This window comes from Pinus tabuliformis, chromosome 3_1 (genome assembly GCF_031772625.1).
Source record: "Pinus tabuliformis cultivar Carrire ecotype Pingquan chromosome 3_1, CPIR1, whole genome shotgun sequence".
NCBI lineage: Eukaryota > Viridiplantae > Streptophyta > Pinopsida > Pinales > Pinaceae > Pinus > Pinus tabuliformis.
Genome location: NC_142301.1, coordinates 334,752,315 through 334,779,656, shown reverse-complemented (window position 1 = coordinate 334,779,656; position 27,342 = coordinate 334,752,315).

Genomic DNA, 27,342 nt, shown 5'->3' with positions numbered 1-27,342 from the left:
TAGCTTTGAGATAGGCTCTACACCCTCAATGTCAATGTCCTCTGTGCCTTCATCTACACCCTTGTCGGATTCTAGGTTTACCACCTTGCATTTCTCCTGCATAGTGGGCTTTTCTTTCTTCTAGTGCTTCTTGGGTGATTCGTGCACCAGATGTGTCACTTTCTATTTATCTTTATTTGTCTTAGGTCCCTCTCTTTTCGGTGTATGCCTCGGCCTAGGTGACCTTGATGACTTTGGCACGTCTGTGGGAACCTCCACACTTACAACCTCAGGGGGAAGCTCCCTAAGAGGTCATCAATTCTCCAGCACTTGCAGTTTCCATGGGCACTGACATCAGGCTATTAAGGAGATCTTGGGTTTCCTTAGGAAACCTGTCAAACATCGAACTACCACCAAAGCCTCACAACTCTCAGGGTTCATGTGCAACTGATAGCTTGACACATCAACTCTCAAAGTGAAAAGTGTTTTTCATTGGGCAACCATCTGTAATTTATATGCAAATTCGAATTCAAATCTGACCATTCCCCCCAAAATCCATTCATAAATGCTAGATTGGCGGCAAATTTTCAAATATCTCGCATTTAAATTCTGGCTTAAATGCCACCCGTCACTCCTCTTAGCCATTTTCTCACTGTCAAATCATGAACAATGATCGTAACAATCATTTTCCGGCTGCTTTACGTGGTCTCTCCTCCTTTACCATAGCTCCCTTTGTGCTTCTGCTAATGCTTTGACATTCTTCCATCCCGGGCAGTCGCACAGCCGTACAAACTAGGCAGTGTATTTTATAGTCCCACGCCTCCTTTCAACTGCCTGGAGTGCTAAGAATTTTCTTCCATCATATAGTCATCTGGTCGGATCCCCGGTGTATGGCTTCAATCGGCTACCATTTAACTTTCCAACAAATGGATCTCCATTCAATTTCACCAGCTGAACTGCTCCACCATCAATAATCTCCTTGATGACATAAGGCCCCAGTCAATGCATCCGAAATTTTCCTAGAAATTTTTCAAACTTGATATCATATAATAAAACCAAATCATTTACCTTGGAGGTGCGCAGTTTGATGTGCCGAGCGTGCCATGCCTTTTCACACTCCTTTTGAAGTTGCTGATGGAATCTAGCCAAAAATATGTCTTCTTCAAGTTCAGTTAACTGCGTGAGCCGCTCCTCCAGGGCTTCGTGATCCGCCATTCCTGTAAACACCACTATGCATAGACTAGGTACAATTTACTCCATCGACATCACAACTTCTACACCATAAACCAGCCGGAAAGGTGTCTATCTAGTCAACTTTTTGAGAGTAGTTCTATAAGCCCATATCACCATGGATACGCACACATCCCAGTCATTCCTTTGTGCATTGAAAACCTTTATCAATGCATTCTCCAATATCATATTAAATGCTTCAATCGTTCCATTAGTCTGCGGGTGGTATTGCGTACTCTTCTAATGATAAACTTGAAACTCCTCCATCAGCACGTTGATCGTTTCATTAAGGAAATGTGTACCATGATTGCTCATCAAAATATTTGAGCAACCAAACCTAGTCAGCACATATTCAAAGAGGAACTTCATTGTTGTTGCCCATGTACAGTCCTTCACGGGTCGCGCCTCTACCAATCTGGTCAAATACTTCGTCGCAGTGATGATATACCGCGCACTCGTCTTCTTTCCTGGAGGCTAGATTGGTCCTAAAACATCAATTGCCCACTTCTCAAATGGCTTTAACGACACTTGCAGATTCATAGGCAACTCATCCCTCTACGATGGCCTACCCGTCCTCTGGCATGCATCACATGCTTTACAGTAAGCCTTGGAATCCTTATGTAGCGTCGGCCACCACAACCTAGCGTGTAAAATCTTATGCGCTGTTGCTTTTCCTGCATAATGTCCTCCCGCGGCTCCTCCATGAGCTTCAATGAGGATGCTGTTCCATTCAAAGTTAGGTACATAACTTCGTAGAATTTCACCTGAGCCCATTTTATATAAATGCCCTGCAATGACAGAAAAGTCTGCTGCACTCACCGCCAGCTCCTTTTGTTGACTAGTATACCCTTCTAGAGTTGTCCCCATTGTCAAGAAGTGTATGATATCTGCAAAGTGATTTTCTACGACACACACTACAAAGAGTTGCGCGTCAGACAGTCCTTCCTCCAAATTAGTAGGCTCCTCTCCTTTGTCAATGCACGACAGATGATCCGGTCCTGCATTAATTCATCCTTGCTTCACAATTACTTCAAAATCATATTCCTGAAATAGCAGCAGCCATCTACATATCTTCCCCCCCAACGCAGGCTTGTTAACCAAGTACTTCAAATGTAGAATGTTCTGTATACATCTTAAAGTGTCCACCTAGCAAGTAGTGTCTGAACTTCCCTAGTGCATACACCATAACCAAACCTTCGCACTCTGTCATTGAATAGTTCTTCTCATCTTTATACAACTTCCTACTCGCAAATGCTATAGGGTGATCCAACTCTCCCTCACTAGCCTGTGTTAGTACTACCCCGAATGCAATACATGACGCGTCCACATGCACATGAAATTCCTTCTTCCAATCTGGGAAGACTAGGATCGGCGCAGTGACCATATTTTCCTTTAACACATCTAATCTTTGCTGACACTCTTCATTCCAACAGAATGTAGCATCCTTCTTTAGAATATTCTCCATTGGCGCAGTAATATGGGCATAACTTTTAATGAACATTCTATAGTATCCTGTATGCCCCAATGTTGCGCGTAGTTGTTTCACACTTCTTGGTGCCTCAAAATAATTATAACTGCTATATTAACTGGTTCGACCATTAATATTTGTCTGCACACCACATGGCCCAACAAGATTCTGAAAGGAACATAGAACAAACATCTCTTCAAAATGAGCACGATCTAATAGCTCTAGCATGTATCCAGCATCAAGCATAAGCTGGCTACATGGAGTTTCACCAGCCCAAACACCATCCAATCGTCAAAGTATACCTCAAAAACTTGTGAATGAAGTCCTTAAATGCCGCGATGACTATGCATGAAAATATCGCCAGTGCGTTCTTCAGTCCAAAAGTCATTACAGTATACTGAAAGCACCCCACTCAGTGGAGAAGGTCATCTTACTTCTATCCTCTGGTGTGATCTTGATCTGATGGTACCTCGAGAACACATCCGTGAATGAATATGCTTCCTGTCCTCCTACATTATCCAACACTTCATCGACGAATGGAATTGGAAAAGGATCATGCATGCAAGCGTCGTTCAGCTTCTTGAGATCTACACATATCCTTATTTCATCCTTATGCTTCTTTTCCTAAACTACTATTAGGCTCACCCAATTAGACTCTTCCACTAGTTCAATAATACCCACCACAAGTATTTTATCCAACTCTAAGCGGACTCTTTCTTTATACTCGGATTGAGGCGGTAAGGCCTCTGCTTGATCAACTTTGCATCTAGTTTCAATGTAATTTTCATAACTCCCAGGTCCCCTATTAGCCCCTTTATGTTTGAGAACTTCGTAGGGAACAAGTCCTTGTATTCGCGGAGCAATTCAGCGACCTTATCTACTGTTGCATCATCCCAGTAGTCCCCAATATTTGCAAATTTCAGCTCTACCTCTATCCCAATGTTCACCTGTCTTGTTTTTAGCGGCGCGGTGATATCTAGATTGTCTATTTGTGACCCTTCAACTTCGCAGTGACCTTCTATCTCTAGGATATTAATGTTCCTTGGATCTTTGTCTTCTTCTTCAATAGTCACATTGTAGCACTCCAGTGCGTGGCGCAGCTGGGTGGTACAATCCTGTTGAATCAAATCCAAGGGATCCTAGGGTATTATGAAGATCACTGCTTTGACCTCCTGCAACGCCTCATCAATTCACTCAAACTCATCTTCAAAGTTGAATGCAATCAAGAACCCCTGTCTCAAAATATCCCATTCGTTCGTGCCATGGTGGAGCTTTGTCTCCAAGTACCAATTCATAGGTATCACATCCAAGGTGTGACAGAACATATGCACCCACTCTGCTTGCGGTTCTACTCCATAAAAATTGATCCATTTAGCTAAGTGATTGCACAGATCACTCCTTCCATCGTATTTCTCTATCAATCATACCTTTGGGTGACCAAACTGCACCTTCATCATTCTTCTATATTCGCGCCATCCATTGAACTTGCCTTTATGTGTACCCTACCATCTTGTAGGCGTAGGACACAGAGCCAAGTCCAAGGCTTAAAAGCGATGCTTCTCCGACACTTCCCTTTCAAATGCATCAAGAAATTTATCAACGTCAGTTAAACCATCATAGTAAGGTAGACTTCTTACCTCCGAAGATATGCAACGCAGTGATTTGGTTATCATGTTACATCGTAGCATAGATACTTTGTGCAATCTATTCTACCAGTGTTTCAATTCCTCGTTTGAGTCTGATGTGCAATAGCTTTCACGGTCCCATGCCAGATGTCCATCAGCTGTTGGATTCACCCAATCTTGATCTTGCATCGTTATCTTATAAATCTGGTCCAAATCGTCATCAATTTCGTAATCGTGGACTAGTTAAGTGTAGCGTGGTCCTTCTGCAGGGTCCAATCATACTACTACGCGGAGCAATTTTCTTTCAAATGACATTGTCTGCTTCTTCAAATTAATCACACCGTTCATGTTGATAGCCCAATCGATCCCAAGGAGTGCAAGGTAAGGATTACTGTCATCCACAATCTCTATCACTTCAAAATCGGCCAATGCACTCATGCCTTCGATATCGACTATTACTCCCTGTAATCTTCCCATGGGGATAATATTTTGCTAATTCGCCATCCTCAACTGAATATGAGACCACTGCAGCGTAGGTCTCCCCATTCTCTCCCATGTCTATTTAGGAAAAACATTTGCATCAAACCCTAGATCCAGAATGACTTGGTCCATTTCATATTCTCCTATCTGCGCGGTGAGTCTCATCTCCTACCCTGTTCTTGCCTTATGCTTACCAATCTTCCTGACTACGCGCGGTCCATTTGAAGCGTTTTCTTTCCCATCACACTTATTTATTAGCTCCTGTAACCCTTTCATAGCCTTGCTATCATGCAAAAACTTCATATAGGTCTCCAAGAAATTAGTAAGCATGGAAGGGTCCATTTCTTCAGCTGGATTTTCCTGACTTCCTGAGGTAGAGGCCTCAATGAAGCTTTTCCTTGCTTCCATGAAGGTTTCCTTCGCATGCTCCAAATCAAATCCAACCTCCTTTTCTAGAGCTTTGCAGACCCATTCACCATCTTCAGGCTTCTTCCCCTTGTCTTCGCCAGTCATCATTCCACTTTGTAGCACGATGTTCACATTAGGATCCTCTTCGTGGGGTTTGACCCTCATCATCTGCAGATTCTGGGTAGGCTTCTAAGGTTGTGCCCCCTTTTCACATATCTTAGCTAGTAACACAGGGCAGTATTCTGTTGCGTGGTCAAACTGAGTGCAATATCTGCATGACAGGCACGTCGGGTTTATGCATTCTCTCACCTAGTGTCAAAGCCCCCACAGTTGTAGAAAATCACTTGTCCTAGACCTCTACTAGGTCCTCCTCCACCTCGGCCTCGTCCACACCCCTGAAATCCTCCTCTCACTCCCCCGGCACCTTGATCCAAAGGCCGAGTTTCTGCCTGCACCCTATATGCAGGTGTTTTATCCATCATTAGCTCATAGCTACGACAGTTACGCTCATCATGACATACCAATTGATATAAGTTGCATAAGATTTGTTGCGGTGTCTATAGAAATTTCTGCAGCAGGTGACAATTGTCTGTCACATGTTTTCCAACCACCTGATAGATAACACACCATAGCATGGGCCTTGCTTGATATTCTAGCCTCAGAGGCATCGACGCTCTTGCTGCAACATAATTCACAAAGACTGGGTAGTGATCTTTGTCATGCCCCTAGATTTTAAACTTCAGGCACCAAACTTCTTCGTGCACCTCTGGCCAAATTGCTCTATCCTTATTCAAACTTTGGAACTCTAGGTAAAGGTTCTGTAACTACATGTGAATCTGCTAAACTCCAAAATTAGCATCCTACATCAGCGTCTCATGCAATCTCATTGTAATCTCCAGGGCTTCCACTTGGGTCCCACTCTTTTTCTATGATAAAGCAACTCTTAGATGAGGCAAGAGCGAAGCCACAAACCATTCGCAGTGCTGCCCATCTGTAAGATTCATGTTGGCTTCACGGATTGTGCACTTCAACCTCTGATCTAAAACACAGGGTGTCTCGCCAGGCTTCATCATTATCTCCTTTAATCCCACAATTGATTGAGCTTCAAATTTAGGCCTACTGAACTCGTTATTCAACATGGTCTGAATATCTGCTAATGAAGCCATCAGGTTATCAGTGCAGTACTTAATGTACCATGTCAGCACGTGTTCTTGTAAAGCAGTGACCAACATTTTTTTCTTAATCTGATCATTTGTTATACCCTGAGCCTCCCATATAACCCTTACGATGAACTAAATTTGGTCCAGGTCCTCTGTTCTCGGCCCCTTGAATACATGCAATTTTACTGAATTCGCCATATTTCATGGTGGCAGAGGTGGTGGCGGTGTGGGTGAATGTGTATGCGGTGGAGGTGAAGATGGAGGTGGTGTGGGTGGATGGGGTATTCGCATGAACCCTTGTCTTATCAATTGAACAATGCTCTGCAGAGAAGCCTGTGATGCTTCCTCGTTGCCACTCAGAGGAGGTCCAATCAATGGGCTATATTCAAGGCCTGTTTTCCCTCTATCCCTGAAGATCTTTCCACTTCACGTAGCTCCAAACATCAAGGTAGCTACATAACCCAATTTTCACACAAGAGAATCTTAATCCAAGTATTTAAAGAACTTAAATACTTACCTTGCGGTCCCTTGAAGAAGTGGCACGCTACTTCACTATAACTGACTGAAGTATCGACCGCGAACACTATCACAAATCTTTCTATGATATGATCGAGCCAATGATCGATAGCGCATGTGAGCTTATCTTCCGAGGCTTCCAATCTCCACACTAACTCCGGGGTCCACACTATTGGATCGTCAAGCCTCCACCTTCCTTGGTCATCTGCTAATTTAACGATCCACTCATATAATTCCACCGGGAAGGAACATAAGAAGATTTTGTGTATCTCTGTGTATAGATATCTATCCAACCACTGTTCTTTTGTCAATCGTGGGTTCCTGTCCTCTTGCACCGTGAATTTGTGGATCTTCCTACCCAACTAGTCTTCAATTTCCTTCTTAGTTGGATTCTAGTGATGCGACATCACACATCTCTTTATGCAGGTCTCGATCCCAGCAACAGAACCATTTGTTGGCTTAGTGGGCCCTGACCCAGGTTCAACGTTAATTAGCCAAGAAAATCCCTACACTACTGTCCCTTTCAACATTAATCCATGGAGCGCAGACTGAAGTCTCACCCGAAGCAGTATGGGGTATGCAAGAGGCAATTTTCCACACCCAGAGATGGTAGTGATGTCATTTTATACCCTAAAACTGTCTTCACGCAGATCGATAAGCCTTTTAGGGTTTATCAATATACTTCTCTTATCTAGCTTCTAGACCTTCGTGAATGTCTACGATCATCCTTTGTGGACCCTAAACAGGTGATTTATCTACTTATGCGCTCCTGTAAGTGTTCTTACCTCTGTATTCACCCTGATCGGCTTACGTATCTGATAACTTCAACATGTATTAAGATATTCTCTGTGTAAACAGATATTAGTACTTTCGTTTCATATAGATGTGTGCATCAATACAACATTAAATCATAAACCCAATATTCTTCATAACATAATCGCATGCATTCATAACAGAAGTAAATAGATCAACACATGTAATTCCAAAATAATCTTCTTTATTAAGGCCTTAGATCTTCTTTATAGACTCTATCTATCCTGCACACACAACTGCAGGAGTCCACGCACTCAATTGCGGATGTCTACCCTAGGACTCTGCACACACAGCTACAGAGCCTCCTTCCTACGCTAAGACTCTTCACTCTTAGCTCTTACTGACCCATTATCAAATCTAATTTCAACTTCCAAAACTTGCCTTAGACTCTTCTAAGACTTCCTTTTTTATATAATCCCATGGTCCATGGACCATGGGTAGATCTCCTAAAGTCGGTATGACTTACCTAAACGAAGGATAGAAACCCTTTATGACACTTTACATCTTCGTGCTTCGTGACCAAAAAATGCGGAGACTTTACAATTTTTTATACAAAAACTTGGGCTTTTAACCCCAAAATTGACTCTAGGGGACTTGTTCCCAACAGAATCCCTAGGGGGGCTAAACTCCACTTCCACGAGTAAATCAGAGTAGATCAAGGCCTAAGCGGGATGAGATAGAGGTCAAACAACCCAACAAACAACTCTCGGAAAAACCCAGAAATAGATCTGATAAAAACCATGAAACCCTAAAATCACAGGTACTGACCTGTTTTTAGGTGGGATCGCACTTTTTGGGCTGAAACGTGCGCTCTGGACTCCAGATCACACTTTTTGGGCTAAAAACTGTGATTTCTGCTCCTTGATTCTCGGTCGAAAAATCTCGGAAAACACTGACGTTTTTGTCGTGGCTGGTTCTCGTGACCTACGGAAAAGACCAAAACACTTGCAAAAGTAAGAAATTAAATAGATCTAGGGTTAAAAGGTATAAAACAATATTAAGAGACTGAAAAAAATCATCCAATGGAAACCAAAAATACAAAGAATAGTTTTTATTATAACACTTGTGAAGGGAACAAATAAATGTTACGAGTCCCCCTCTATGGGATGGGTTCTTGGCTATCCTCAAATGTCTTCAGATTTTTTATAGAGTCTCTCTCCTCTATAATGTATAAACCTAGCAAATAAAATGTTTGAGCTCAATGGGATCTCAAATGGAAAATTATGGTGGTGGACAATGAAAATAATCAGAGTTACAACAGTGAGTGCAATAATGAAAATAATCAAAAGTGAATAATGAATGGAAAACCCTTCTAATTATAACAAAATATTGAGTTATCCTCGAATAATGGGCAATAATAAAATATTATTAACCCGATTATTGGAATAACCACTTGGAATATTTTATTATATTTGGTTAGGAGGGAAAAAGTATATAAACTTTTATTTAGAAATAATAAATAAATAAATGATTTATTTATCATCTCAAGAAATTGGGTAAGGAATAATAGACAAATAATGATTTATTTAATTATTCCTGAGGGATTTAGTCAAATCTGACAAGGAATAATAATTAATTAGTGATTAATTAATTATTCCTACAGAAAAATAAGATAATTAATAATTTATCTGTTGATTTTTCATAACTGGATCAAATATGACAAGGAATATTAATTAAACAATGGTTTAATTAATTATTCCTAGAAGATAATTAAATAAATAGTGATTTATTTAATTATTCTTCATGGGTTTAATTATAAATTACTTTAACAAATGTGGTTTATTAAGTAATTTCTCACAGTGAAAGCAATTTTACTATGGTAAAATTTTCCTTACATGGTGTACTTCGATCCATCTAGTAAATTAGGCTAGATGATCAAGTTTTTGGGGATAACATAAGTGTCTACATTTATCTTCCTGGGAGTACTCTTCTTCCTATTTGTGACTGGGCCATCTTAGATGGTGAGGCTAGTTTTGGATAACAATAGTTTTGGAGAGTGAGCTTTATAGATTCTATGCTACCATTGTGAATATTTGAGGGCTTCATGTTGTTGTGATTCCTTCTTAATTATAGTGGGGAGAATCTGCGAGGATGGGTAGAGGAGAAACAAATATTGAGGTATATTGATGTACATTAATTTATATGGTTAATGAAATCTATGTTCCTTCCCCTTATATCAACATTTTCAATGTTTGTATCTGTAATTTCTAGATGTTTTAAGCTGACAATCTTCTGTGGAAGATCACTTGTCGTCTTTGTTTGTTTTTGTTTGCATGCAGGATTTGGCCAGAAGCAAATCAAAGGGATCGCTTGATTGGAGCATAAGGATTTTGCAGTAGGCCCTAAACCCTTCACTGACCTGTGAGGAGGCAAGTTACTCGCTTATCTTTTATAACATTAGAAATTCCATAGAAGCTGCATGCATGGTCATCGGGTTTGGGAATTTTTGTTGGATTTTCTTGACCATTCTTTTTGTTGTCTGGTGTCCTCAATCAAGCATGAGACCACAGAGAAATAACACCTTGTGTGTATAATTTAGAGCAATAAAGTGCTTCACTTGCATTTACCTACAAGTATTTGTTATAGGTTGCTTGTAAGAGCTTAAAACCACATTGTATTTTTTGCCTCCCTTACTTCTCATATATATAGAGGAAGAAGAGAGTCCTCATTATCATCACCATACTCTTCTCTTTGTACTTTTATTCTTGGAGTAATTTTCTAGGGTTCATGAGTTCATGAGGAAACCATTAGAGAAGCTATGCAATGGAATGAGAATGCCTCAGTTTGGAGTTTAATTTCTGACAACGGTTTACTATTGTGGAGGAGAGTTTAGATTTGAGTTCATACTCATGAGTTTAAATGTGAACGAGATAAAAGTGTGCACTAGTCTTCTCTCTCTCTCTCACACATTCTTCACTTATAGGTAATATCTCTTTCTGTCTCTCTCTTGTTATTCACTTGTAGTTGGTATCTCTCTCTTAGGGTTTTTAGGGTTTCTTAGTTTTCTTGGTGTATATCATAACATGTTGGTTGTAGATCTTGATTAACTTCCCAATTCTAAGGTCTTATTTTTAGTTACCTTTGGACCCCAATTCTTGACATGAGGTGTAGAGGGGATTGCTCCACTAATATTGTTTCCAAGGGGTCCAAGGGGGGAAATGAAAATTATTTGGAGCCCCCCTAGTAGGGGTTTGGGGGTAGTGCTCCTGAAGATAATTTTTTGGAAAATTTTCCTTGTAAAATATATAATTTCATAGTCAATCTGGGTCGTTCATCATTAGGTTTGGATAAACATTGTATATAAGAATTTTGGATAACTATTATACATAATAGTTCACAATGCCATATTTATTTTTTTCCTTTGAAAAACTTACTCACGATTGACAACAAAATGAAATTAATTCCTGACCTTCATTATAGTTCAATTTTAAATAGACAGGGATCTCTTTCTTTGTAGTTCATCAAACCAAAGATCAGGCATGTTGTCTGAACAAGGATCATGCTCGAAAAGCTCCAACATGTTATTGATTAATGATAAATACATATTTATTACAAGGCGAAATGGTTCTCCAACTATTTGTATTGTTAATTTTCCCAGCGTCCTTTTCGTTACATAATTACAACTAATACTATTCACCATATTCTCATAGGATTAAGGTATCTAACATTCCCTCCCAATTTGAAGGGGTGTTTGTGATCCCAAGAATTGTTATAAACTTTTAAAATTTTTCTCTTCTAAGTTCTTTGGTGAAGATGTCTACAATTTTTGCATTTGTGGAACAATTTCTTAAATGAATAGTTTTGGCCTCTACATGGTATTGAATCAAATTATACGCAGTGTTGTTGTGCTTGGTTAATCATGGAATCTAGGATTCTTGGCCAACTTGAGTGAAAACGTATTGTTGACAAGTAGAGGAGTTGAGTTCTCTTTTTTCTCCTACAAGTATTCAAGTATTTTCTTGACCCACGCAATTTCCTTTGTTGCTTCTGTAGCTACCACATATTATACCTTCGTTGTGGAACCTATCATGACTAATTGTTTGCGTGACCTCCAAGAGACAATGAGGATCCTAAACTCATGAGATATCCTAAAGTTGATACTCCATTTTCCTTCTCCTCATTGAACACAGAATCAAAATGTGTAATAAGATTGAATTCACACACCTTGGTGTACTTCAACCCATAATATTGAGTTCCCTTTAAGTATCTCACAATTTCTTTTGCAACAGACCAATGTCCCTCACATGGTTTTTTCATGAATCTAGAAAGGATGCTTACAACATATGAGATGTATGGTCTAGCAATGGTGAGGTAGATGAGACCTCCTAAAAGTTGTTTGTATTTCGTTGCAGCCTCAAATTATTTCCTTTCTTTCGATGTAAGCTTCAAGTTCCATTCCATTGGAGTGGGGAGAGAGCTACATTCTTCCTTGCCAAATCTGTTCAATAATTATGTCGTAGCTGCTACAACTCCACCCAAAAATTTTCAATAGTATCAAATTTTGGTTCCCCATGTGCTTGTCGAGGTCCCAAGGGTTTGGTTTATGTATTTAAATTAGTTAAATTTTCCAATGACCGAATTGTCATCAAACCCTATTGTTGCTTATTATTTTGTGATGCATATTCTATTTATTCCCCTTGACTCATCTTGTATCTTGATCTTATTGATACATGAAGGTTTATGAACCTATCGTCTTGCCCATACATCCTTCAAACCATAGACTATCATGGTTATGATTGAAGGACTAAACCATTTGACTTGATCCTCATCTTTTAATTTATATCACCCAACTCGGACCCCATCATCATTTAATGACATTTTCAGTTATATTGGTCACATCATCATGTTAGGAGGTGAATTTTGCATTACTCCCCTTAAACATTAATGTGCTTGAGTGTCGAAGAAAAATTGTTTGTGTACACAAAATTAAGCCTTCAAAATTTCACCTTTTGCATTACATGCATATAGCTCTTTCGGGAGAAACCTTTAAAACATTCTTATCATATAGATTTGCAAAATTACTTATAAGTTTCTCAGAGTTTGCAAAACTCTGTTCACCCAATTATATAATACTTCCATTTCCATTATCTTTGTACATATAAAACCTCAGCACTAAAGTTTGCAAAAGCCCCTTTTATGTCACATAATTTTATTAATTTATATTATATTATGGCGTGCAAGTTAATATTTCAAGCTACACCATTTAAAGAGATTTTGGAAAATGGTTTCATATAACACGAGTACATCAAGCCCTGACTAATTAAAAATAGAGTTGTAGAGTCCTTATAAAGAGCTTCGATAATTGGGGATAGGTTCGGAAAGGCATATCACCAACTTGATTCACTTGGATATGAATTGGAAGACCATAAAACGCCTTTAGGAAGTTCGTTGCTGAATTGGAATTGGGTAAATCAATTCAAAATATTGGAATAAATATGATCACACCTATTCTAAAACTTGTGATGAAGGCTATATTCATACCATACGATGAGAACATGGAAATGCACTAGGATACAAGAATATAAGATGCATTTATGGTTCTAGCACATAGGATGAAGATAATGTAATGTAGTGGAAGGATAATAGCACGTGGCAAAGTAATATAACATCATTACATTATAACGTTTTGTAAAGTATTGCATTGAAATTCATATATTAATTACATGTGTGAAATTAGATCAATAACATGCAAGGAGTGTTTCATATTAAAGACTATAGGCAGCAAAAATGAAATGAAATGATGCATATGTTGCAACCAAGGTAAAAAAAGGGGAGGGGAGGGGTAAAAAAAAGGGGAGGGGAGAGGAGGGGAGGGGAGGGGGTGCAGGTGCGACCAATGGATAATGTGAATTAGTGAATAAAGCACTACAAAAGCTATTACATACACTAGAAGAATAAGAAAGTGCTGAAATAAAAGAGATCACAACGGGGTGTGATCGCCACAATGGTATTAATTCATGCTACATAATTGTATATGGATGCATGAGATCACATATACCAGCCCATGTGAAGCTCCATGCAATAATGTGACACCATGGAAGATATATGGGCAATACCATATATAGGTCTATGATTGAAATTGAGGGAAAGGGATGTTGTAAACAATGTTATAAGGAGATCATTTAACAAATGCATGGTTATTTACTAAAACATATGTAACACACATTATATCAAATTTCTGGAAAGACATGACAAAAAATAAATATTGCAAAGGATACACTTGGAAAGGCCATATGAAGAGGTGTTGTGATATATATGTATATTGGAATAATACATTGGAGGATGAATAAGTGGTAGAAATGAGAATAAAAAATAGCACAAAATAATGATGATATTATGTTAGAAGGGGAGAAATAGCCATCATTTACATCAGAATGTTGTAGAGGTATAATGTTGAAAAGGGTTGCAAAACGATGATACATTGCATGTGATTGGAAATGCACACAATAATTAAAGGAAAGCTAAAGGATGAGATTGCACACAATCAATTGGTCAACTTCAAACTCAAAATCAAACCCTTATTCCAAGGATGTGAACTCTTTCACGTTTCACGAGATTAATCATATTGAGCTATCTCCTAGAGAAATCATATTGAGGCATGTCATAGAAAAATAGTTATTATAAACATTGTATTTTTGTTAAAGGGAATGTTTTTAATCCAATGTTCTAATCATTGATTGTATTCTCTAAGGATTGATGTAGTCAGGTTAACTATTTTATAGACATGTGAGCTCAATTAGTGGCAAATATTGTATAGTCAACTTGGCACCTTGACCCTTGGGCAGAGTGAAGATATTGTCAAGTTTCTTGAAGAAAAATACCTTTCTATAAGAAGAAAAGTCAAATCTCGTTGAGTCCCCCCTTTATCATAGTGTAAATATATTACTTTTTCATAAATGAAAAAATATTATAGTCATAAAGGGGCCAAAAGTAACATTAAAGGTCCTAGGGAAGATGAGAGTCATGAAGAATATGAAAGTTCATAAGGAAGGTGAAAGGTCACTCCCCACTTTTATAAATGTATCCTCATACTTCATTCAAAGAACTTTAGCACTTAATCTAGGCTAGTAATAGGATTTCTATTTTGTGCTCAAGGAGCTGAAGGAATTTGTTGTTGGTAGCCTGTAGGTGGAGCGATTGTGAAGCTAGTGCTATGTTTTGAAGATGATATTAACCTCTCTTGTCCGACTATTAGGGTTTGACGAGCTTGTTGTACATGTATTTGAATGGGTGACAAAATTAATGAGAAGCTTTTCAATTCATGCATTGATTCCTGTGCATTCCTCTATTGTTATATTAGCAATTTGGTATTCCAATTATGTATGCATGTGCATTACATACTCATTACATATTTATGAACTAATTTCGTTGCATGCAGCTTGTATGTTGGTGTTAGGTCCCTATAATACTAGTGATTCCCCCATTACTATTGGCATTGAAGCCCTTATTGTTATTGTTGTGCCCCTATTGTCCCCTTATTGTTATTATTGTGCCCCATAGAAGCCCACTATTGTTATTTTTGTGCCCTCATATTATTACTGTTAGATCAGCTTTGGTTATATTATGAACCTTTAGACTCCTATATATAGAAAGGAGGTTTTATCATTTGAATCATCCAAGAATTGTTCATTTGTGTAATGTAAAGGATGTTGCCCCCTCGAAGAGGCTTATTTTGAAGGCGTTTATCTATCTTTTCTATCTTTTTGTGAGCTGGTTTCATAACATTTGGTATCAGAGGTTGGATTCTATGGTTTTGCTGCTCCAAACAAGTCATCGTGGAATTTTCGCTATAACATTTTTTTTCTTGTGACATTTCAAAAGAAAAAAAAAAAACCATTTGAGTCGAACTTGCCCTGAACCTCGGGTCTGAATGTTAGATCTTTCATCGCTAAATTTTCGGAGATATGATCCAAGGAAGTTAGGGTTTTTGTAGGATCCCGAATTATACTGCAAACATGTGACTTGAGGAAAATCGTTATTACTTTATTTCTGAGCATCATATTGAAATTTCGTAAGAAGTTACAGAAATCGAACGACCTGTATTTTTGTTTGTATCGGTTTCAGGTCCTAATGTCGAAATAGTGACACATGGCACTTTGTACAATTTCAATCTACTGAACCAGTCTATAATCAGGTCATCGTGGGATATTTGGTATAAATATTCCTTGGAGAATCCAATATTAATCGGACTTGTGGTGCTAGAAAGAGGACTTAGAGGGATACTGCAGGAAGAAATTTCAGACCTTGGAGATCCTAAATTACAGAGATAAAACAAATTCAATATTGAGCTCCTACAAAGTGAAAAAAGGTGTGTAGATTTTTAAATTTTTTTCATAATTTTGGTTTGAAAAATTAGTTTGAAGGAATTCAAAGGGCAGAGTGAAGCATTATTATCATTAATTGATGCCCTGAAGAATGAAAATGTTAAAACCTAGTAAGCAACCTGAAAGCTCTAGCATTTCTCATGAAGAAGAGGAAGAAATGCATCATGATATATAAAAATTACGAGACCAAGTGCAACAAAATTCACTCTCCCAAAAACTAACATAAGCTAATCTGGATGGTTTAAAGAAAGAAGTAGAAGCTAAGATGGACAGTTTAAAAAAGGGCATGGAATCTAAGATGGATGGCGTGGAAGCTAAGATGGGTGGTTTAAAGAAAGGCATGGAAGCTAAGATGGAAGATTTGAAGACAGAGTTGACAAATTTTCTACAAGAAATGCTTACTAATGGTGAAAGGGTAGTAAAGGAAACTCACGATGAGAAAAAAATAAATGTTAATCATGATTTCATAGACTCTAACATTGGATCAAAGACCCACCATGTTCCAAAGATCAATATGAGGAAGTTTGATGGAAATGATCCCGTAACATGGATACTACAGATGGAGCAATATTTTGATCTCCATAATGTGCAAAACACACAAAAGTTATGCATTACAACTTTATATTTGGAACCAAATCAGTTTGTATGGTATCAATGGCTTTGCTCTCGTAAACAAATTGTCACTTGGGAAATTTTTGCGAATGAAATGATAGCACATTATGAGGATACAAAAAGAAACACTTTTTTTAGCCAATTGATAAATCTCAAACAAAAGGGTTCAATGATGGAGCACATTGAGGACTTCCAAAAATTGAATATAAGGGCAAAAGATATTCTAGAGGAGCATAGGATTGATATGTTCATAGGGACTTTAAAGGATAACACCAAACATGAGGTTCACCTTTGGGAACCTGATTCATTGGAGAAGGCATTTAGGCTGGCAAGAAAAATGGAAAGCAAAATTATGGCAACAAGGAAGCCTACCACTCACAATTATAAAGATGGAAGTGTTATTTCCCCTAGCCTTCCAAAACCTACAAGGTTGACACCATAACAATTGGAAGAAAAAATAGCAAAAGGGCTTTGTTACAGTTGTGATAGCAAATACACTAAAGGTCATAAGTGTGCTGAGAAGAAATTATTTTACATATATTGTGAAGAGGAGGAAGAAAAGGAACAAGAAATGTCAAAACAAGAGGACATACACCAGGAAAAAACCATAGAGAAAGAAGAAATGAATCTGACCATATCTTGTAATGCATTTGATGGAATTACCACTCCTCAAACTATCAATATAGAAGGGCATATCAAGAAGAAAAAGCTAATATTGTTGATTGATTTGGGCAGTACCCATAAATTTATTCATTGTAAGAGAGCCAAGGAATTGAATTTCTTTCTATATCTAGCACCGGTGTGTCAAGTGATGGTTGCAAGTGGAGGAACCATAAATGTAGCTTTTAACCCCGTACAGAAATTACCTGCGTAATAATTCTAAAACACAGAAAATAAACAATGTGAGAGCATAACACATAAAACAAATATACACAAAGAATTTCCCCTGGATCCCAAAACCAGGACTACCAGCTTGATTTTCATTTTGTTCCTTTCAATTTTACAATACATATTTATATATGCTGAAGCATCCAATACCATGGACCAAAAACCATCGCGTCCAAAACCATGTGCGAAAATCATGCACAAAACCATAAGGGGGTCCGTCGAACCTAACATAGGGTCCAAAACCAAAATTTTCCGGGGCTCTGCCCTGGACCCCATAGAGTGGGGTTACCTGCACCCCTCAAACCCCCTGTGACCCCCCCTGCTATGCAATCGGTGCAACGAAGTGTGGGCTCTACCCCCCCTCTAACCCCCCGGTTAACTACGTGGGCTATTCATGGAAAGAATATGACACAACCCAACATTCTCCCACTTGTTGTTTTCTTTCCACAGGGGGCCACAAGAGAGATTAGTCATTTATCCAACCTTGCAATGCCCATTGTTTCTCTACACCAAGAGAACTTCTTAGAGCTCACAGATTTTGTCAATGCATCTGCAGTATTCTTCAAAGTTTCCACCTTTACCAGCAACACCTATTTGTCTTCTATCATATCCCTCACAAAGTGATACTGAACATCATTGTTCATTGTCTTTGAATGATATTCAGGGTTCTTTGCCAAGGAAATTGCACTTTGGCTGTCACAGTCTATCCTTATAGCTCCCTGTACTAACCCCATACTTGAACACAATCTCTACAACCAAACTGCTTCCTTGCTTGCATGAGTGGCTACCATGTATTCTACCTCTATAGTTGATACTACCACTACAGATTGTTTCTTACTCATCTAACTGACTGCACCTCCAAATAGGTTAAACACATACCCACTTGTAGATCTTCTCTGATCTGATTTGCTTCTAGTGAAGCCAAGTTCCCGTATAAATGTATCAAATTTATAATACCACATCCTTGGTGACTGTTTTAACCCATACAGAGACTTCTTTAACTTGCATCCTATTTCTTTCTTACCCTTCAACACAAAGCCTTCAGGTTGCTTCATGTAGATCTCCTCTTCCACATCCCCATGAATAAATGTTGTCTTCACATCCATCTGTTCTACCTCAAAATCAAAAGCAGCGGCAACAGATAAAAGTAATCTAATAGAAGTTACCTTGGCAATAGGAGAAAAAATATCACCAAAAACAATTCCCGGCACCTGGGAATAACCTTTTGCTACCAACCGAGTTTTTTATTTCTCCCCCTTTCCTTTTGCATTTGTCTTCTTCTTGAACACCCATTTGCTGCCAATGGGTTTCCTTCTATCTAGAAACTCCACCAAATCCCAAGCCTCATTTTTGTGCAATGATGCCATTTCATCAACCATGGCCTCTTTCCAGAGTTTTCCATCACCTGAATCTATTGCTTCCTTCACAGTTCTGGGATCATGATCAGTAATAGATAAAGAAAAATTTGAACAGAAAGCAGATGGACTATACCTTTCTGGCTGCCTTCTTTCTTGAATTGATATTCTCACACCCAGAGTTTGTGGCTCTTCATCTTATGATTCCTCCTCTACTATAGAGTTTGATTCTTCTTCCTTTAGCTCAAACTCTATCTTCTCAGGTTCCTTTGGTTGGACTTCATGTTTAATAACCTCTTTCACCTCTCTGAACACCACATCTTGGCTGTACACAACCTTCCTTGTTATTGGGTTCCAAAGCTTATAACCTTTAAACCATCCTTATACCCAATAAAGATGCATTTTTCAGATTTACTATCCAACTTGGTTCATTTCTCCTTTGGAACATGTACATATGCATCACATCCAAATACCCTCAGATGTGAAAGAGAGGGTTTCTTTCTAGTCCATACCTCTTGTGGAGTCTTATCCTCCAATGTTGATGAAGGTGATCTGTTGACCAGGTAACATGATGTCTCCACCGCCTCTGCCCAGAATTCCTATCCTAACCCAGCACCACTGAGCCTGCTTCTTGCCCTTTCCATCAATGTCTTGTTTATTCTTTTTGCAACTCCATTTTTCTGAGGTGTATATGGAGTAGTCTTCTGTCGTGCTATACCACACTTCTTACAGAATTCTTCAAATTCCTTACTGCAAAACTCTACACCATTATCTGTCCTCAGCACCTTTATCTTCTTCTTTGTCTGGTTTTCCACTAGAGCCTTAAATTCTTTAAACCTGTCAAAGACTTCAGATTTCTTCTTAAGGAAATATATCCATTTATTCCTTGAGAAGTCATCTATAAATGATACATAGTACACAGACTTACCCAATGATGGAACCTTCATAGGTCCAAACACGTCACTGTGCACAAGCTCTAACATGTGTTTCACCCTTTTACCACCAGAAGGGAAACTCACCCGATTTTGCTTCCTATATACATAATTTTCACAGAAATCAAAATCCAAAGAGCTATTACTCATACCTTCCACCATACCTTTACCATGAAGTATTGGAGGCCCTTCTCTCCAATATGTCCAAGCCTTTGATGCCACAATATGGTCTTCTCTCTAGAGACCAATAGATTTTCTGCTCCACTTTCAGGGACCACAAAAATGTTGTAGCCATCAACAACCGCGCTACCTTTCAGCTTGTACAGAGTTCCAATCCGAACTCCTCGCATCAATACGAGTGCTCCCCGAACCATCTTGCAGGTATCCTTCTCAAACACTGTTTTTACACCTGCATCATCCAACTTGCTTACAGAAATCAGATTTCTAGCCAATGCAGGAATATGCAGAACACCCAGAAGTGTTCTAACTCTTCCACCTTGAAACTTCAACTTTACTTTTCTGCGACCAAAAATTCTATCCTTCCTATCATCCCCTGAGAATACATCACCACCATCGTATTTCTCATACTCGTAGAATCACTCTCTATGGGGAGTGAAGTGAAAGGATGCACCTAAGTCAATCAACCATGCCTCATGATCTACATGTGTACTTAAAGAAGCCAAGTACACATCCCCACCTTCGTCTAAGGTGGTTTTCACCTTTGCAGAAGGAGCATCATCAGATCCCTTTCCTTTATTAGGAGCTTTAGATTTACAGTCCCTTTTGTAGTGCCCTTCCTTTCCTCATTTCCAGCACACCACCTTTACAGGTTTTCTTGGAGATTTAGATCTCCCTCTAGATTTAGATCTCCCACTCGATGACTTATTTTTGTTTCTGTTCTAGGACCATCCTCGTACAGACAAGGCATCGCCATTCTAGCTCTCCATATTTTTCGTCTCATCTCCTCCGTTAGCAAGGATGAGAGTATTTCATCAAACTGCAAGGCAGTTGCATTGCTACCTATTGCAATAACCAGACCATCCCACGAATCTGGTAGAGAACACAACAAACTGATGCACTTATCTTCATCTGAAATTTTAATATCAATAGATGCTAACTGACTTACCACAGTATTAAATGCGTTTAGATGTCTGTCACCGAGTCTCCATCTTTCATCCTCAGGTTATATAGCTTTTTTTGTAGGAACAGTTTATTCGCTAGAGACTTAGATTGGTACAAAGTCCCTAACTTGTCCCACAAAGCCTTCGTCATAGCTTCCCCTAATACATTCAGCAATACTGAATCTGAGACACAGAATCATATTGTGCTCTTTGCCTTCCGATCCAACTTCTTCCATTCTTCATCGGACACTCATGTTGGTTTAGTACCTGAATCTACTATGATTCACTGATCTTTATCCAGCAACAGATCCTCCATCTTGAGTTTCCACAACTCAAAACTTTGACCGTTAAATTTCTCGATCTCTATCTTTCCACTGCTCGCCATCTTCTTTCACCACTAGAATCGATCTTGCAGATCTCCCACTAAACAGGGCCTACCACAGGCCCGAGTGAAACCCCTTAGCAACAAAGGCATCCCCTTGAAGCCAAAACAACTCTGATACCAAATGTAGGTTTTAACCCTGTATGGAAATTACCTGCATACAAATTCTAAAACACAGAAAATAAACAATGTGAGAGCATAACACATAAAACACATATACATAGAGATTTTCCCCTGGATCCCAAAACCAGGACTACCAACTTGTTTTTTTGTTATGTTCCTTTCAATGTTACAATACATATTTATACATGTCAAAGCATCCAATACGATGGACCGAAAACCATCGTGTCCAAAACCATGTGCGAAAATCATGCAGAAAACCATAGGTGGGTCCGCCCAACCTAACATAGGGTCCAAAACCAAAATTTTCTGGGGTGTTGCCCCGGGCCCCATAGAGTGGGGTTACCTACACCCCTCAAACCCCCTATGACCCCCCCGCTATGCAATCGGTGCAATGAAGGGGGGCTCCGCCCCCCCTCTAACCTCTCATTTAACTACGTGGGTTAGTCGTGGAAAGAATATAACACAACCTAACAATAAATTGCTCTAGAAAGTGCCATAATATCAAGCTATCCATGGGAGAATATGTATTGAATAAGTCAATGCTTTCCATTCCAATGGGTGGTGTTGATGTTGTACTAGGAGTCCAAAGGCTACAATCCTTGGGTATAATAGATTTTAATTTTCAAGAACTTTTCATGAAATTTTCTTCATAAGGAAAGGAAGTTGAATTAAGGGGTATCACAGGGAAACCAGGAAAGATAATCAGCTCTAACAGAATGAAAAAGCTTCTGAAGAAAGAACAACAAGGCATAATTTCACAATTATGTTCACCAGAGGTTCCCACATCGAAATCATCTATTTCTCCAGATCTCCAAAAAGTCTTCGACAATCATTCCAAGGTATTTGATACTCCCAAAGGCCTCCCACCTATTCGTGATCATGATCATGCTATTCATTTGATTCGAGGAAGTGTTCCTCCAAACATCATGCCTTACAGATATCCCCATGCCCAAAAGAGTGAAATTGAATGTATAGTTGCAGAAATGCTAGAGGCTGGTATAATTCAACCTAGTCAAAGTTCTTTCTCTACTCTAGTAGTATTGGTTCACAAAAATGATGGATCATGGTGCATGTGTCCAGATTATAGGGAGCTCAAAAAGCTCACTATTAAAGATAAATTTCTCGTTCCTGTCATTGATGAATTATTGGATGAATTGCATGGATCAATTTACTTCACCAAGTTGGATCTTCATTCAGGATATCATCAAATTAGAACGAAGACTGAAGACATTCCGAAAACAACATTTAGAACTCATGAGGGTCATTATGAATTTTTGGTCATGCATTTTGGCTTTACAATTGCACCTTCTACATTTCAAGGTTTGATGAATTCCATTTTCAAACCCTTCCTTAGAAATTTTGTGTTAGTATTTTTTGATGATATACTAATCTACAACAAGTATTGGAAGGATCATGTTCAACATGTTGACAGGGTGCTCAAACTATTGGAGGAGAAACAATTATATGTAAAAAGCTCCAAATGTTTCTTTGGAGTACAAGAGGTGGAATATCTGGGTCATATTGTATCTCATGAAGGTGTTAAGGTAGACCCTAGATAAATTAAAACCATTAAGGAATGGAAAATACCCACATCCATAAAGCATCTATGAGGATTTCTCGGGTTGACACAGTATTATCGCAAGTTTGTTAAGAATTATGGGAGAATAGCAGCACCTCTAACAACATTATTGAAGAAAGATGCATTTTCATGGACTCCAGAAGCAACAAAGGCCTTTGAACATCTTAAAGAGGCAATGTGCCAAGCACCAACCTTAGCTACACTAGAATTCACAAAAACCTTTATTGTGGAATGTGATGCCTCAAGAAATGGAATTGGTGTTGTTTTAATGCAAGAAGAAAGACCCATTTCTTTCGAAAGTCGTCCAATCAAAGGAATTTATTTACACAAAGCTATTTATGAGAAGGAAATGTTGGCAATACTACATGAACTTACAAAATGATGACCCTACCTAATGGGAAGACACTTCAAGGTAAAAATGGATCATGATAGTCTTAAATACTTTTTGGAACAAAGATTATCTTCAGAAGAGAAGCAAAAATGGGTCACAAAGATGTTGGGTTATGACTTTGAAATCATCTACAAAAAAAGGAAGCAAAATGTTGTGGCAGATGCACTCTCAAGAAAGGATGAGGATGTGGAAGCATTTCTTTGTGCCATTTCTATTATCCAACAAGATTGGATAAACGAAGCAAGGGATGAATGGAAGAATGATGAAGAAGTGTGGGCACTCATTCAAAAGTTACAACAAGATCCTAGTACATTTGATACATTTAGCTGGAAAAATGATTCGTTATGGTACAAAGATCAGTTATACCTATGTAAGAATTCCCAACTCAAACAAAATATTCTTAGGGAATTGCACACTTCTCCCTTACGAGGGCATTCAAGATTTCTAAAAGCTTACCACAGGGTTAAGAAGGAATTTTTTTGGGATGGCATTAAATTGAATATTCAAAATGTTGTGGCAGAATGTTTGGTTTGCCAACAAAATAAAGTTGAAACTGTAGAAATTTCTTTATGGATCAGCTAGCTTTGGTACCATGTAGAAATTCTACAAATTCTCTACAATTCTCCCTCTGAGATCTCTATAGAAAATCTGACTGTAGATTAACCTGATAATGCAATATACCAAAGAAAAATAACATAATCTACTTCGACTATCAATTTGTAGAAGCTTAAAGATTGAGCAAGATCGAGCTGAACACATATAACCAGAAGAAGAAGAATCAATGCACATGAAACACATAAAATACTCAGGGGAAAGCCTCAGCTAAAAATCCCACTATCTGTATTAACATACAAGGTGGAAATACATCAGAATTATACAAAGCCTTAGCTCTCATAGCTAGCCATTTCTCAGTACAATCCTCCTGGATGCTCATAGGAAATCAAAGCTTCTCACAAGCCTTCTCCTCTGCCCTCCAAGCTCCTATTTCCTTGCATTGTTCCTTTGGGATGATCTTCTCCAACCAAGTGGAAAATTGATCGCTCACATTGATCTCACACCCTGTATGAACTACGCAATCCTCAAGGAACCTTAATCCTTCTACATGAATGAGTTTCCTTTATAGGAAAACACATGTAACTGATAGTACACTGTCCTTGACATTATTCTCAACTAGGTCTTTCTCTGAATAGACATGCATGAGTTTCTGATAAGGGAATCTTCAGTTATCTGGAGTACACTAGTTGAGTGCATGCATGCATCAACTAACTGATAACTCACAATTAGTTCCTCAAACAGTTTAGAACTAATTTAACTGGACTTAACTCAATAAATTGAGCTAACTAATTACAACTCAAATATAACTCAATCTTATCTCCTTAATTAAGGGATAACTGTTGCATGACTTCATAAAGACTTCTAACTTGAATTTATCCAACTATTTAATCCATAATGAATTAATTAATTATTTCCAAGTAGCTGGTGAGACTAAATTCGATTTTAACTCACAATTTTAATTCAAGGACAAATTAAAATTGGAATTTCTAGATTCTATTTTTATCATTTCTTGTTGTTATTTTCAACACTCCCTCTCAACAAGAAAGGAACTCAACTCGATTCCGATCATGAACCTTTGGAATGTTAAGCATTCAGCACTTCTCTCTAGTGTTGTTGCTCCAACAACTTCAGAAAAAAAACATCCAACTTGAATCAGTACGATGAATCTGTCATCAATGTATCTGACTGTTATTGCCTCTGTCAACTAAAAACTTTGCACTTTTGCTAACTTTTCCTTTCTACACTATTGTCAATCCTTCTCTATGCTCCTTAGTATCTGACTACTCTAGCCTCTATCACTTTCATCTCTAACTACATCAATACCATTGATTCCTCCCGCTACTATGTACTTTGGGCTCTCGTAATAAGGTACGATCCATGAGATAAACCTCTCAATGGACCCTGCCCAATTTCAGCCTTCATGGGACTATCAATTCACATCGCCCCACCTCACACTTGGAAGTATGGCTGCATGTGATCCCTCTGCCCACTTGGATCAAAATTCCCCCTTAATGGAAGTATCTGCATGACTGGATCTCTTCACTCGGTCTCCTCTCTAATTCTCCAATTGTGCTCCTCAACAATTGTTTGAGACTTCTTCTGGGTCTGCATGTTGAGAGGTAATTTGCTCTCCCTCTCAACCACCAAGTCTCTAACATTGTCCTTGATCCTCAAGGCTTTTCATGCATCTTGAACCTCAAGAGAATATAGGTTCTTAACTCGTGAACCGATCTGTTTCACCTGTCTCGTGGTGATGTGTCTAAGATAAACCTTTCCCTTACTAAAGAACACATCATAGCCACGATCTTCCAATACTGCAACCGATACCAAGTTCTTCTTCAGTCCAGGTACATATTTCACATCTGTCAAGGTGATAGGAACTCCATGCTGCCTTTGAAAAGCAACCATGCCCACTCCTGAAACACTATACTTTACATCGTCACCCATCTCTATGCACATCTTGAGGTCTTTCTCCTCCGAGGCACTGAATAAACTTTTATCGCTGGTCATGTGGAATGAGGCTCCACTATCAAGATGCCAAACACAACCCATCATCGATGATGCCATGCATGCGATAAGGGTAAAGTCCATTTCGAATTGAGAGGCTAATGCCTCACCTTCCAATCCTTCTGAGGATCCCTTCTTGGACTTCTTCGATGGGAAATTAGTCACATAATGTCCCATCTCGTGACAATTAAAGAATCTCACTTTAGACTTCTCACCCTTCTTCCCTCCCCGAGAAGAATTCAGTTTGGAATGGGAAGCCTTCCCCTTCCTTGCCTTACTTGCTAAGGCCAGATTTTCTTCATCATCTTTCTTTGATGAAGAACCATATCATGTGCTCCTCCTAATCTCCTCCTGCATCAGATCCGACCACAGTCGTTCCCAATCTGCCAGTTTCTCCCTTCCATTAACAGAGTCCTAGTAGCTATTCCAGCTCTTTGGAAGGCCAAGGAGAGTGAGGCTCACCATATCATCATCCACAGTAGTTATTTCCACACTACCAAGCTCATCTCTGCAGGTGGTGAGCTTGTTCAGATATGTGGAAATAGTATCGCCCTTCTCCATCTTGATTCTTCGAAGCTTATCCTTGAGCGCCAATTTCCTTTGGTCGCTACTATTCTGGTAGAGTTCCTTCAATGTCTTCCACATTGAAAATGGACTATCCTTCACATGGAGACTAGAGACAATATGGTCTCGAACTCCCTCAAGGATGATCTGTCTCGCCTTTGCCACACACTTCTTCCACTCAGCCAACTCTTGTGCATTAGTTGAAGCTGGATTTGGGATTTCTTGATCAATGAAATCCTTCAACCCATCGTCTTCTAATACAGCCTCCATGTGATCTTTCCATGCTATGTAATTTGAGTTACCTTCCAAGGCATACTCGAGTCTCAAGCCATAGAACGCCATTGGCCAACCTTGAAGTATGATATGAATTCGATTTGCACCTCCAACCCCGAACTTCAAACTTCGAATTCTCTTCTCTGTATACTGTTCACAACTCCGATAAACATAGCTCCAATGCCATGTAGAAATTTCTCTATGGATCAACTAGCTCTGATACCATGTAGAAATTCTACAAATTCTCTACAAATCCCCCTCTGAGATCTCTGTAGAAAATATGACTATAGATTAACCTGATAATGCAATATACCAAAGAAAAATACTATAATCTACTTCTACTATCAATTTGCGGAAGCTTAAAGATTGAGCAAGATCGAGTTGAACACATATAACTAGAAGAAGAAGAATCAATGCACATGAAACACATAAAATACTCAGGGGAAAGCCTCAGCTAAAAACCCCACTATCTGTATTATCATACAAGGTGGAAATACATCAAAATTACACAAAGCCTTAGCTCTCACAGCTAGCCAGCTCTCAGTAAAATCCTCCTG